General features: G+C 45.6%; 1 long non-coding RNA gene across 2 annotated transcripts; it reads right to left on the reverse strand.

Annotated features, from left to right (window-relative positions):
• Positions 1-902: 902 nt before the first annotated feature.
• Positions 903-11,881, reverse strand: LOC138820159 (uncharacterized). 2 transcript variants are annotated; one of them, XR_011369743.1, is made up of 4 exons: positions 11,671-11,881; positions 9,589-9,700; positions 7,963-8,118; positions 903-2,372 (listed from the first exon to the last, which is right to left on the reverse strand). It is a non-coding gene; the product is annotated as an uncharacterized lncRNA (long non-coding RNA). The 2 variants fall into 2 exon arrangements; XR_011369744.1 differs by lacking the exons at positions 9,589-9,700; positions 11,671-11,881 and adding an exon at positions 8,609-9,550.
• Between the last annotated feature and the right edge of the window lie 1,905 nt (positions 11,882-13,786).

Genomic DNA, 13,786 nt, shown 5'->3' on the forward strand with positions numbered 1-13,786 from the left:
GTCAAAGCTCTTTCCCACTGCTTTCTTATGACTCCCTTCCACAGCCCTTCTCACCCTTGCCTTGTGGTCTCCTCACCTGTGTTTCCATGCCCTTTGCCTGAAGCCTTGTGCACCTCAATCTCACACATGGAGATGGTGTGCACACACCAGCTCAATGGCTCCTCCTCTGGGAAGCTTTTCCATCCCACACTGGCTCCTCCCTCTTCAGTTCTTCCAAGTCTTTCCTCCAGCCCTGGTCCCATCCTGCTGGTTAGAAGCCTATGTAATGATCTGTGTGATATTCTAGCTAAGCTGTGGGAGCCTCATTCTCTGGGGCAACTTTTGGTCCTATCTCCTTCACCTACTGAGCCAAATGTACTCCAACTGTTCCACAAAGGTTTAGGAGTGTTCTAGCATGCGTGTGCATCAGACTATCCATTGAAAAGTCAAAGGTAGACCTGAGTTTTGGACAGTGAGCTCACCTTGCCCCTTAAGACAAGACTGGCATGGAATCATAAAATGACTTGCCTCCTGCTTGGCATACTGCCCCTCTCCCCCATCTCCACAATACAACTCAACACTGAAATCACAGCAGCGAAGAGGCACACTCTCTACTGCACTAGGACTACAAGACACTAGCCTCTTAAGCCAAACCCACAGATGTGAATTGAAGCCCACTCCCTCACTCTGAGCCTCAACTGCAGCTTTTGGGGCAGCAAGGCCTTGTCTCCTGGAAGTCTCTGCCTCACTCTGAGGAGATCATTTGACACATCTAGCTCTGCATTGAGAGCTGAACTTGAAGGAAGAAAAGAGCACATTTTCCTTCCTAATTCCCTCTCGACGTGCACATCAGGTTGGGTTTTAAGGAGGCTGATTCCCAGAGGAATTCCTGACCAGCCATCTGCTTGTGTGCTTCTGAGACATCTTGGTAAAGAGAGACGGAAGCTGTTAATCAATCATGCAAAGGGAGCTGCTTGCTCTTTCACTAGGAAATGGGAGTGCACATGTCCTTGAGTGTGCACATGTTCTGATATTCTAAGGGTCTTGATACACTTGCACTATACATGTCCTTCTCTCCCTGTCCATTCTGCACAGCAGACTAACACCACCTTCCTTCCACACCCATTTTAATGTGTCACTGACACAGCTGTCCTTCAGATAAGTACACAAATACCTTTCATAACAACAGAGAAACAAACCTGTGCCACAAGAGATTAGCAAAGTCAAGTGCACTGCCTGATGCTGGAGGCTATGTAATCGTAACTATCCTAGAAGCTACCTGGATTGCAGTGACAGCCAGTCTAGGAAGACTCCATCATCAATTAACTAGAAAAATGCAGACCTGGAGGTGTGACTCAAGTGGTAGAGCACCAGGCATGAACATGCAAATTGAAAGAAGGAGAGAAAGAAAAAGAAAGACTGAGACAGAGAGATGAAAGACAGAGAAATGGAAAGAGTTAGAGACAGATTCAAGAACAGGAAGAGAGAGAGAGAGGTAAGAGAAGAGGGAGATGAGAGGAAGAAGATGAGGGGAAGGAAAAGTAGACTAAGAGACGGTATGAGGTAGAAGAAGAGGAGGGAAGAGATAGTAGAGAGGGGGAAAGACGGGGAAAGGTGAAAGAGGAAAGTGATGGAAAAGGAAGCAGAGAGAGAATTAAGAAAAAAAGCACAGAGATAAAGACTTGGTACGAGCAAACACTCACAAACATATACACACAACAAAGAAACAAAAGGAAAAAAATAAAAGGCATGGAAACATCATGGAATTTAACAGTACTTCCCTCCCCACATACCCTCTTCACTGAACACTGGACCACGAGGAATTCAGGATTCCTCAGCTCCCTTCATGACCTTCCACCTCTCAGTTCTCCTTCAGCATTAGTGTCAACCCTGTCATTCACCAGGTGCCTATCCTTTACCCTCTTTAGCCCTCACTGCTTCTATCACCAGAATCCCACCTCATTCTTTGAGGGGAGATCTGCTCCCCAAATAACCCTGAACTGCACTTGTCCACCAGGAGACCCAGTCCTCCTCTTGCTACAAATCTCATCAGTTAGCTCTGCAGGCTCAGCCTCCTAACCCCAATGTATACAGAGCAAAGTCCAGCTGTGCCCAACTCCTCCCCATCACACACTTGTCACCCAAGACAGCATCAGCCTTCAGCACTTCCTCTGTGTGGAAATCTAATAGCCCTGGATGAACCAACGCAAATAAGACAGTGGTGGAGAGTCACATCCAATCTTACTGAATCTCCACTCATGTCCAGAAGTAGTCATCCCAGGCAGGGTCCATCCTCAGACCAAGTTCACAGAGGCCTGGTCCATCCACAGGCACCACTATACCTCCGTGTTCTCTCAGGTCTCCTGCTCCTTCAGAGGTTTCTCCAGCTCTCACTGAAAGGAAGAGAACATATTTTAATTAATATACTTTGTGGTTCCAAAAATAGGCTCTACATGTTCACAGTGGTCTCATATGTGAAACTCAGCACTCACAACACTCTGTTTACCTGAGGAGAAAAATTGGGCTAACAGAGGAAGTTGCAATTACGACTTCAGGGTGTATTCATTAGGGTCTTTCAAATATGTGTTTTATCTTTTACCAATGTGAGCAAATAAATGAGAAATCGGGTTCTCCTGGATGATGGCTTTATGTTGGGATAGTGATGAGTAAAGGATTATAGAGAAAACACACACAGAAGAAACTGCATTGAAATGGAGGAAAGTGGGGCAGAAACCACTGTCATGGTACATGGAGACAGGTCTCATTTCTTTCCCAATGAAGACTTGCCCTTATGCTCCAACCCAGCCAGTGTAACTGGTGTGCTCAGGAGTTGGACCCAGTCATCTAGAGGCCACAGTAGGAGGAGCAGAGTCCAGGATGCCTCCTGACCCTCAGATCAATGGGCTTCAGCTCAAATGTAAATACAACAAATAAGTATATAAACATACAGGAAACCTACATGAAAGGTAAGGTGATTACCTGCTGTAGCATTTGGAACAAAACCACCTCAAGGACAAAGGTGAATGGTTGTCAGGTGAAGTCACCATGTGATCAAGCTGCAACCCCTACCACCTCTGAAGGTAAAGACACCTTCAGGCTACTTTTCCATTTTCCTTTCAGCCTGGGAAGGCCAGCTCAGTGTCAGATGTACTTTGACCAGAAGCTCGGCTGCAGAATCCTGTAGCACCAGGCACTTGGCCTGAGTGTGCTACACGGGGACTATGCCAGGCATGCTGGGCTCATAGCACTAGTCATGCCTCCTGAAATGAGTGAACTAGTGTGTAAAGGACTGGTAAATAGTCACAAGAATCAAGTCTGTGTGAGAGCTTGGAGGACTACTACTCTTCCATGTAGCCTAGCGGACCATTGCCAAGGCCACTGGGCACATGGGAGGATGCTGCTACTGCTACCTTGGCAACCATGTGGTAACCATGAGGACATCGACCAGAGACAGGGAGAGAAGGGGAGAGACAGACCGACAGACAGACACAGAGACAGAGAGACAGAGACAGAGACAGACAGATACAGAGCAATAGAGAGAATGGGTTGATCAGGCAGTTTGAATCTCTTGGCAAGTATAAATTTTACAGACATGACAAAATTTCATGAAACCAAAAAACAAAATTAAGAGCTAATCCCCAAATAATGTACCTATAAAAGCTTGTTTTTTAAAAGATGGTTTGACTGTAGCCCAGGCTTGCCTTGAACTCAAGAGCCTTCTGCATTTGCCTTCTAAATACTGGGATTACAGGTTTGCACTACCAGTCCATCATAAAAAGATCATCTTCCATCCTGAGGCTATCCAGGTGTACATCAAGGGTTGCACCTCTTAGAACATGCTCTTGTGACAGGAAATTCCAAAGGATTTCATAGCTCTGGGTCAGATGCTACTATAACTCAGGAAATGACTAAGGTCTTAGGAGCTCTGATTGAGGAACCAGGGTCAATGACCAAATAGTAGAGCAAAAGATCCTACTACCACCCCTGTTACTCAGGAAAGCATGAGTGTTTTTGGATTTCTATGTCAAGAACCATAGAAAAAGGCCAAATACATTTACATCACTGGCAATCACAGGAGATTGTTTACAAACAGAATGAATTACTCAGTAAGTCATCCTATCAAGGGTAATAGGTTTCTTGGTAGTTACAAATATGGAAAAGGAAAAAAAACTGGAAGAATATTTGGGGTGAGATTGCAGTTGGAGGTGTCAGTGTGAACTCATGATTTTGAGTATATATAGATGGATATATATACATAGATTGGTGTACAAATCAGAAGTTGAGACACTCAGGAGGCTAAGAGCTTGAACACTGAAGTTTGAGACTAGTCCAGGCAGGAAAGTTTATTAGATTTCACCTCCAAACTAACCAGCAAAAAGCAGGGCTTAAAGGGGGGCTCAATTACTAGGACCCAAGCAAAGCAAGCAAGAGGTTCTGAGTTTACATTTCTTTACTACTAAAAGAAATTAATATAAATTTAAATGTGTATATGTGTAAATATACATGTATGGGCTTGTATATATCAATGCACACCCATATACATGAATACATGTATTTTGTATATTCGTTTTATGTATTTTCCAGTTCTCTTCTCCAAAAGGGCCTAGGAACAATAACATCTCAAAAGCAAAGAACATACCTAATACTCAGATGTTGGTTTCTAAATGCCATCCAGCCACAGCTCCTGGATAATAGTTGATTCAAAGACTAGAGCATGGAAGGTACTAAATAAACATTGATCTTGTGTATGAGTGAAGAACAAAAGCACTAATGAGGGCTTAGGGGTAGAGTGCTTGCCTAGCATCCATGAAGCCCTGGGTTCTGCAGTGCCACATAAAGAGAAAAAGCTGGAAGTGGCACTGTGGCTCAAGAGGTAAAGTGCTAGCCTTAAGCAAATAAGCTCAGGGACAGTGCCCAGGCCCTGAGTTCAAGCCCCAGGATTGGCAAAAAAATAAAATTAAAATAAAATAAAAGCACTAATAAAGTCTGTTAGAAGGGGCTCGCACTGGCCAAGTCTGGAACCATCAAAACCATGACAGGAGTGGAATTACAACCCAATGCATTCAATAGGAATCCCTTAGCAAGTTCAAACATGAATAAATATGTAAATACATAAGCAAACTGTCAATGATGTGAGGAATGGGATATTTCCACAGCCTTATGTGTTTTCCCACACATCACTGAGTTACAAAGGGAGAGGAGAATTTTTTCAGTAGAAAAACTGGCAAATTTGGCCATCTTCAAGTGATCAAAATTACCTACTACACTCCCAAGACAAACTGATGTCTCCAGCCACCTGGTGGGATGCAGTGGGAGGCACACAGTGTCACTTCACGATAGTCCTGCAAGACCCAAGTCAAATCATGATAAAACTTCAGACAAGACTAAGTGGAAGTGGCATATAATCTTGAAAACATTCAATAAAAATCTTGAAAAATTTTCAAGATTGAAGAAGACTGCAGAGCCAGAACCAGAGCAGGCAATCTTGACTTCTGGATAGGATCTTTTCACTATCAAAACTATATCATGAGCCAGGCATCGGTGGCTTACGCCTGTAATCCTAGCTACTCAGAAAGCTGAAATCTAAGAATCATCATTCAAAGTCAGCCCAGGCAGGAAAGTCCATGAGACTCTTACTTCAAATATCCCTCAGAAAACCAGAAATGGAGCTGTGCCTCAAACTGGTAAAGCTCCAGCCTTGAGCTAAATGCTCAGGGACCTTTTACTGGTCCTAATTCAAGCACCAGAAAGGAACCAAAAAAAAAAAAAAAAGAAACCAACACTCAGACACTATGGATGGAACTGGAGGACACTCAATTTCATGAGAAACACCAATATCACACACACCCTTTCATATTTGAAGACTAAGAAATGTGGCTTTAGAGTAGACAGGAGAACCACAGGACAATGTTGAAGCATGGTGGGTCACCACTCTGCTCACAGCTTCCTTTGGTGTAGTGCAGAGCCTGTGCTGCCAAGAGGCTCCTGTGCCTTCTCTGATCCTGTCTCTCCCCACTGAGCCCAGGCTTCCTTGCTGCAACCACACTGGCATTTGCACTGTGCCAGCTGGGGGCCACTGCTATTCCAACTGCCTAGAATGCTTTTCCCCACACCCAGCTGCTCAGTCCCCTATACTTCCCCAAAACCCCCTTGCCAAAGAGGTCTACTCTGATACTCAAAAATACAACTTTGTGCACATGTACACACAACACACATCTGCAAACACACAAAAACACAGATTATTTCCAACACTCATCCTGATTCTTTCTGCCTTAATCTTCCTTTTCATATATACTATGTACTACTTTTGTAAGTTTGAGTATTCTCATTCTCCATGCTGAGTGTACTTCCTCAGTGAAGTACACTAATCTAATGCCCTGCTGAATGAATATCACAGTGGTGGAGGTTCATATCCAATCTTACTAAATTTCTGCTCATGTCCGCTTGTACTCATCTCCATCCACATGTTCCTATATTTTCATGTTTTCTTAAGTCTCTTACTCATTAAAAGTTTCTCCACCTCTAGTTGATAGAAAGGAAATTATTGTAATTCCTACATTTTTTGGTTCAAAAAATGGGCTCTGGAGGTTTATAGTGTGGCAATATTTGAAATTAAGCTTCCTACACACCATGTGCCCTAGGAAAATAATCAGGCCCTACTCTTCTTCCATGAGACCTAGAGGCTTCCCCTGGGAACTTCCAGGGAAAAGGAAGCACCATGCCCAAAGCCTGGTGCTCTGGGGAAGGGGGTGTCAACTGGAAGCATCTTTGGCGACTCAAAGGGTCTCTCCTAAGAATCTGACATCTCTCAGTGCTGAAACCCTTGTACTGTGGAAACGTAATTCTCTACCTCTCCATTCTCCACATGCAGCCCAACCCAACACCCTTTCCTTTCCCAAAATTTTATGAGTTGTCCCTCATACAAGTACACAAATTCCTTTTGTAATAACAGAGAAACCAATCTGTGCTGTACCAGATTCACAAAGTCTAGGTGCTGGAGGCTCACCTGTATAATCCTAACTACTGTACACACTGACACTGAGAAGACTGTAGATAAAGCCAGCCTGAGCAGACTCCATGTCCAACTCAGTAGAAAATCAGGCCTAGAAGAGTGACTCCACTGGTAAAACATCAGCCAGAAACACGCCCACACTCAAGAGAGAAAAAGGGAAAGAGGGGGCCTGAGGGGGAGAAGGAAAACAGACAGAGAGAAAAACAGAGGGACATGCATACATACCTAAACACAGAGAGACAAAGAGACAAATTCAAGAGAAAGGATTGAATGAGAAGGAATGAGATAGGGAGAAGAGAATGATTAGAGGGAGGAGAAGAGGAGAAGAATGAGGGTGTAAGAAAGGAGAGATTAGAGACAGTAGAGGGGAGGAGGGCCCAAGGAAAGGCCACAGAGGGAAAAGGAGACTGAGAAAGAGAAAAGAACAGAGTTCAAGCCAGCACATTCCCAAATGCATGCACACAACCAACAAAAAGACAATTAAAAAGCATTGAGAAATCATGGAAATTAATAGTACTTCCCTCCCCACCCACCCTCTCCACTGTACATTGTTCCATGAGGAGTTCAGCATTCCTTACATTCCTCCTCAGCTCTCTTTCAGCATCAGTATCAACCCTGTCTTAAACCAGTTATGCATCCTTTGCCTATTTGGACCCTTATTGCTTCTCTCGCCACAAATCCATCTCATTGTTTGAGAATAGCATTGCTCCTCAAATACCCCTGAGCAGTACCACTGACCCACCAGGAGCCCCAGCCCTCCTCTTGCTGCTATTCTCATCAGTCTACTCTGCAGGTTCAGCCGCCTGACCCAGTGTACACAGAGAAACGGCCAGATTTGCCCAACTCCTCCCCATCATACACTTGTCACCCAAAGGCAGCATGAATCCTCAACACTGCCTCTATGTGCAATTCTAATGCCCTGGGTGAACCAATACAAATATTCTAGTGTGAAGGCTCATATCTAATCTTACCGAATTTTTGTTCTTGTGGGAAGGCAGTCATCCCAGGCAGGGTCCATCCACGGGTGTGGTCCATATACAACCAAAGTCCATCCAGGCTATGTCCTTCCACAGATCCCAGTTTATCTCAATGATTCCTCAGGTCTCCTGTTCCTTGACCACCTCTAGCTGAACGGAAGGGAATATCTTTTAATTCATACACTTTGTGATTCCAAAAATGGCCTCTTGATGTTCAAATATTTAAAACTTGGCTCTGATAGCATTGTTGATTCCCCAAGGAGAAAAATTGGGCTCTGCTATTCTTCCATGAGGCCTAAAGTCTTTACCGGGAAACGGAAGCACCATGCCCAAGCTGGGTGCTTTGGGAAAGGGGGCCTCTCTGGGGACTCATAGAGTCTCTACTAAGAATCTGACACCTCTCAGCGCAATTGTACAGCACATATGTCGTCCTTCCCTGTCCATTTACACAAACCCATCACCCCCTTCCTTCCACAACCAATTGTAAGGTGACTCTACACAGCTATCCCTCACATAAATACACAAATGCCCTTTCAAAATAGAGAAAGCAACCTTTGCCACACCAGATTAACAAAGTCAATTGCATTCCCTGATGCTGTAAGCTCTTGTCTGTATTCCTACCTATCTCCCAAGATGATACCTTGAAGATTGCATTTACAGCAAGTCTGGGAAGACTCCATCTTCAAGTAAATAGAGAAATGCAAGCCTGGAAGTATAACTCAAGCAGGAGAGAACCAGACATATCCATGACAACTGAGAGAGAGAAAAAAGAGAAAGACAGAGAGGGAGAAAGGGAAAGAAGGAAAAAGGGAGAAGTGTAGAGAGAGAGGAAGAGTGAGGGAGGTGGAGGGAGAGAGAGACAGATTCAAGAGCAGGAAGAGAGGGAAAGGGAATGGTAGAGGGTAGTAGTGGAACAGCAAGAAGAGGAACAGGAGAAGTAGAATAGGAGTAGCTATGGGAGGAATGAAAACAAAGGAAGAGAAATGGTGGGCGGCAGCAGGGAGAAGGTGAGAAAAGTGGAGAGAGAACAGAGAAGGCAAAGGAAACAGCATAAGAAAAAAAGCACTGAGGTGTAGCAGCACACACTCACAAACACATACACACAACAGACAAAAGGAAAAAAAAAAGAATAGTGATCAAGAAGTCTTACAAATCAACAGTTAATTCCTTCCCACCCACTTTCTTCACTGAAAAATGGCCCATGTGGAATTCAGGATTCCTCAGCTCCCTTCTTAATTTGCCTCCTGTCATTTCTCCTTTACATTTAGTGTCCACCCTGTCATTTACTTTGTACCCATCTTTTCCCTCTTGTAGCCCTTATTGGGACTCTCACCAGAATCCCTTTTTGTTCTTTCAGGGGAGATCTGCTCCCAAATAGCTCTGAGCTGGACCACTGATCCTACCTACTGCAGAAAATCTCATCAGTCTGCTCTGCAGGCTTAGCCTCCTGACATCAGTGCACATATAGCAAAAGTCAGGTGTGCTCAAATCCTCCCTATAACACACTTGTCACCCAAGGGCAGACAGCATCAGCCTGAATCAAATCCTCTCTGTGGAAATCTCATGGCCCTGACTAAACCAACACAAATAGCCCAGTGGTAGAGGTCATATCAACCTTACCAAATTTTTGCTACTGTCCAGATGCAGTCATCCCAGGCAGGGTCCATCCAGTGGCACCACTGTATCTCCATACTTTCTCAGGAATGCTGCTCCTTCACAGGTTTCTCTACCTCTACGATCAAGGAAGGAATATTATTCTACTTCATATTTTTAGCCAGTCTAAACAGTGGCTCTGGTTGGTCAGACTGTTCTCTTATTTGAAACTCAGCCAACCCAGCCTTCTGGTTCCCCTTAGAGAAAATGGGGACTCATGGGAGGAGTTGCCATTCAAAACAACCTGTCTTAGTAATAGGGTCTCTTTGATTGTGAGCAAATAAACAACTCTGAAAGAAGAGATGCTTGGATGAAGGTTTTATGTTGGGATAATGATGAGATTTAGAGAGAAATTACACAAGCAGGAAAGTGCATTTAAATGGAGGAAAGTAAGGGCAGAAACCATTGATAGTGCATTGGGTGAATGGAGACAGGTACCTCTCCATTCGCAGTGAAGATTTGCCTTTGTACTCCAACCCAGCCAGTGTAAGTAGTGTGCTCAGTAGTTGTACCCAGTCACCTAGAGACTGCGGAAGGAGAAACAGAGTCCAGGATGCTTCCTGCCCCTGAGATCCATGGATTCCTATACCACGAAGCTCAAGGGCCTCACTTTAAACCTAAATAAATAAACTAGCAATTGGGGACACAAGCAACCTACGTGAAAGGTGAGATGACCTGAAGCGTTTGGGACAAAAACACCTTAGTGTTCAGAGGACCAAGGGAAAAGGTTGTTCAATAAAGTGACAATACTATTAAGTAAGGGATCGATGTGTAAATGCCCAGCTCAGAAAGTACAGCAGATTGAGGCCACCTTTCAACTTATCTTTCAGCATTGGAAAGCCTTGGTGATGTCAGCTGTCCTTTCTCCGAAAGGAATCCCTGCCGGAGAATCCCCTAGCAGCCGTCACACAACCTGGCCATGCTGGACTGAGACCTCCACAGTGTGAACTTCCTGCATGACTCCTTTCCCACCTGCAGCTCTTCAATTCCACATCTCTCTGCTTTAGTTAGACTCACCCCGAAGATCTGAGTCTGGTGGCTTTCAACTGTGCTGTTTCAGAGTTCTGCACTGCTTTCTCTGGGACAGCTTTGCTCTCAATCTGTGAACATTACTTTGGGGCCTTCACACAGCAGCAAAGTCTGCGAAAAATGGTGACTATCCTGTTAGCCACCCTCCTCCAGCCCTGTCTAATGTTCCACCTGAGGTCTATGGCCTCCCCCTGAGGATGACCAGAGGGAAGACCATTTTCCACTGAGTGGAAACTGTCTAGTGTACCCGACCAGCTAAAAGAATCTGGGCCACAAATGAAGCTGGAACTGGAGCTCTGCAGGGTGTAGAGCAGAAGGACAGGCAGACTGGCACTTTGGGTTCTCTTCAGAGGTAACTGAAAATTTGAGGACAAGCTGAAGGTGTTACATCCTGCAGAATAGGTGGCTCTTTTTTTGTGGAGGAAGAGGGCTGGTGGGATTGTCCTCAGGAGGTGTGCATGGTGGACTAGCCAAAAGCATCATTTTTGATTCCACACTTCTGGTATTCTCCTTTATGTTTTCATGGATGAGCAGGTAGGTGCCATGGCTTCATTGAATGCTCTGTTCTTTCTTTTTAATACCAGCTACCGTGTACACCATGTTGCAAATGACTGTGACAATAACGGGGTCCAGCTTGCTGGGCAGTTGCTCATCAGGAAGCAGGCCAAATCCCACACTTAGGGCCAGCCATGGGTGCTCCATTATCTCCTCAATAGCAGGCCTCAGATTGAAGCCCACAGTCAGCAGTTTAGGAAGGAGATCACGTCCCATTGTAGTTGGTAAAGGGGACCGGTGTACCTGGCCTCTAGGATTTGTTTCCATATCTGTCATCTTATTCTCCTCAAATGGCAACTTTCCCGTTGTCATCATATACAAAAGCACAGCTAAGTCCCCAAATGTCCACCTTGTACCCACTGAACATGTTTTGTAGGATCATTTCAGAGGGGTGGAATAGTAAGGCTCCACAAACCCCCTTTAGCAACTGTCCTGGGGTCACCCTGAAACGCCAAAATCACTGACCTTAACATTGCCATTGGTGTTGAACAGGACGTTGTTGGCCGTCAGGTCTAGGAGTACAATTCAGTTCTCTTGAAGGTAGTGAATGGCACTCGTGATCTGTTTGAACAACCTCTTGGCTTCATACTGGAATAGGCGTATGCAAGGGGATTTATTGACTCCACCCCAAGAGATGGCCCTGAGTGGCCAGCTCAGTGACAAGGAGTCTTCATCCTCCATCACCTGGAATAATTGGATGATGTGTGGGTGACGTACACTTTTCACAATGGTTACTTCATTTTCTTTTTTCTGTTTGGTCTGATCGTGGGGACTGAACTCTGGGCCTGGGCACCGTCCCTCAGCTCTTCAGCTCAAGGCTAGCACTCTACCACTTGAGCCACAGGGCCACTTCTGGCTTTTTTCTTATGTGGTGCTGAGGAATCGAACCCAGAGCCCCAGGCATGCAAGGCAAACGCTCTACCACTGAGCCAACTTCCCACCTGCTACCTCGTTTTCTATCTCATGACTTTTCAGATCTTTCCTTGGGAGAACTTTGACTGCCACTGTGGTGTCAGTGAGGCAGTGATGGGCCAGCTTCTCATAGACACAGCTGCAGTAACCGATAATCTTTGTCAAGTTGTACTGTGCAATGACAGTGATCTCCCCCTCCCTGGGGGAGGAACTAAAGTTGTACATTAACACCTTGTCCCTGGGATGGCAAGTGATCAAGCTTAAGAATTACCTAAGATGATCTAAATGAAGTGGACAACTAACAAATCTTAAGAAACAGAAGGTAAACTACCAACAAACAAGTAAACACAACCCCCAGCTGAATAAATGAAATCCCCAAACCCAAACAACACAACTACCACTCCCCACACCCAAAGAAAGCAATCAAGTAGTTCTGAGTTAGTCCATCAGGTCACCGGAGTAAAAGCTCCCAGCACTGTAACTGAAAAAGCTGGAGAGCAGCTGCCTCATATGTACCCTGTTGGGCATACCTTCACAATGCTCTGTGATGTCAGGGGGAAATGGACCAATCACAAGTCAGGCCATTGACATCAGTGAGGAAGTGGACCAATCAGAGCCCAGTGCACACCTGCTGGCAGTTAGGTACTTGGTCCAGGAAGTCTGTTGCCAATGACACTGGGCACATGGCAGGATGCTCTTACTGCTACCATGGCAGCCATGTGGAAACCATGAGGACATTGGCCAGTGGCCCTCATGTTTCCTCGGGGTTGGGCATCCTAGGATGGCCATCCTAGGATGGCCCCTGTGAGAACATCACCCAGTGGGGTATTGATGAACCTCAGAGAGAGAGACAATCCATGGAGGCACAGTGAGAAGTGAACAAAAGAAGTTTATTTACACCAGAAAGGTGTCTTGAGACTACCTTGTCCTTTTAGATACCCAGAACCAAGAGCAGCCTCAATCACCAAACCTCCAAACCTCCAATAGGCAGTCCTGACACTCCAACTTTTATTGGTTGGTCTTCAAACCACCAATTAGTTGGTCTGCAAACCTCCAAACCTCAGATCCCCAAAGCCCCAAACCTCCAAACCTTCAAAGGGGAAGGCTTTTCCCTTTCTTCCCTTCCTCCCCCACATGTAGGCCTCTCCACTGTCCACAGGCCTCTCTAGAGGGAGGTCCCAAATGGCCTCCAGAGGAGGCCCTGAATGACCTCTAAAGGAGGCCCCAACAGGCCCTTCAAGGAGGCCCAGAGTGACCTCAGGAGGATGTTCCAAATGGCCCCTCAAGAAGTCCCTGAAGGACTGGTATGGTGGCTCAGTGGTAGAGCTCTTGCCTTGCATGCATAAGGCCCTGGGTTCAATTCCTCAGCACCACATAAGAAAAAAGCCAGAAGTGGCCCTGTGGCTCAAGTGCTAGCCTTGAGCTGAAGAGCTGAGGGACGGCGCCCAGGCCCAGAGTTCAGTCCCCACGACCAGACCAAACAGAAAAAAGCAAAAAGAAAAAAATCCATAAGTGGTGCTGTTGCTCAAGTGGTAGAGCGCTAGCTTTGAGCTGAAGAGCTGAGGGACAGTGCCCAGGCCCTGAGTTTAGGCCCCACGACCGGAACCCCCGCCCCCCCAAAAAAAGTCCCTGAATAGCTCCTCAAGAAGCCCCAAAGGACCTCTCAAGG

The sequence above is a fragment of the Dipodomys merriami genome, unplaced genomic scaffold (assembly GCF_024711535.1).
Source record: "Dipodomys merriami isolate MVZ:Mamm:240054 unplaced genomic scaffold, mDipMer1.0.p SCAF_842, whole genome shotgun sequence".
In the NCBI taxonomy this organism is placed as follows: Eukaryota; Metazoa; Chordata; class Mammalia; order Rodentia; family Heteromyidae; genus Dipodomys; species Dipodomys merriami.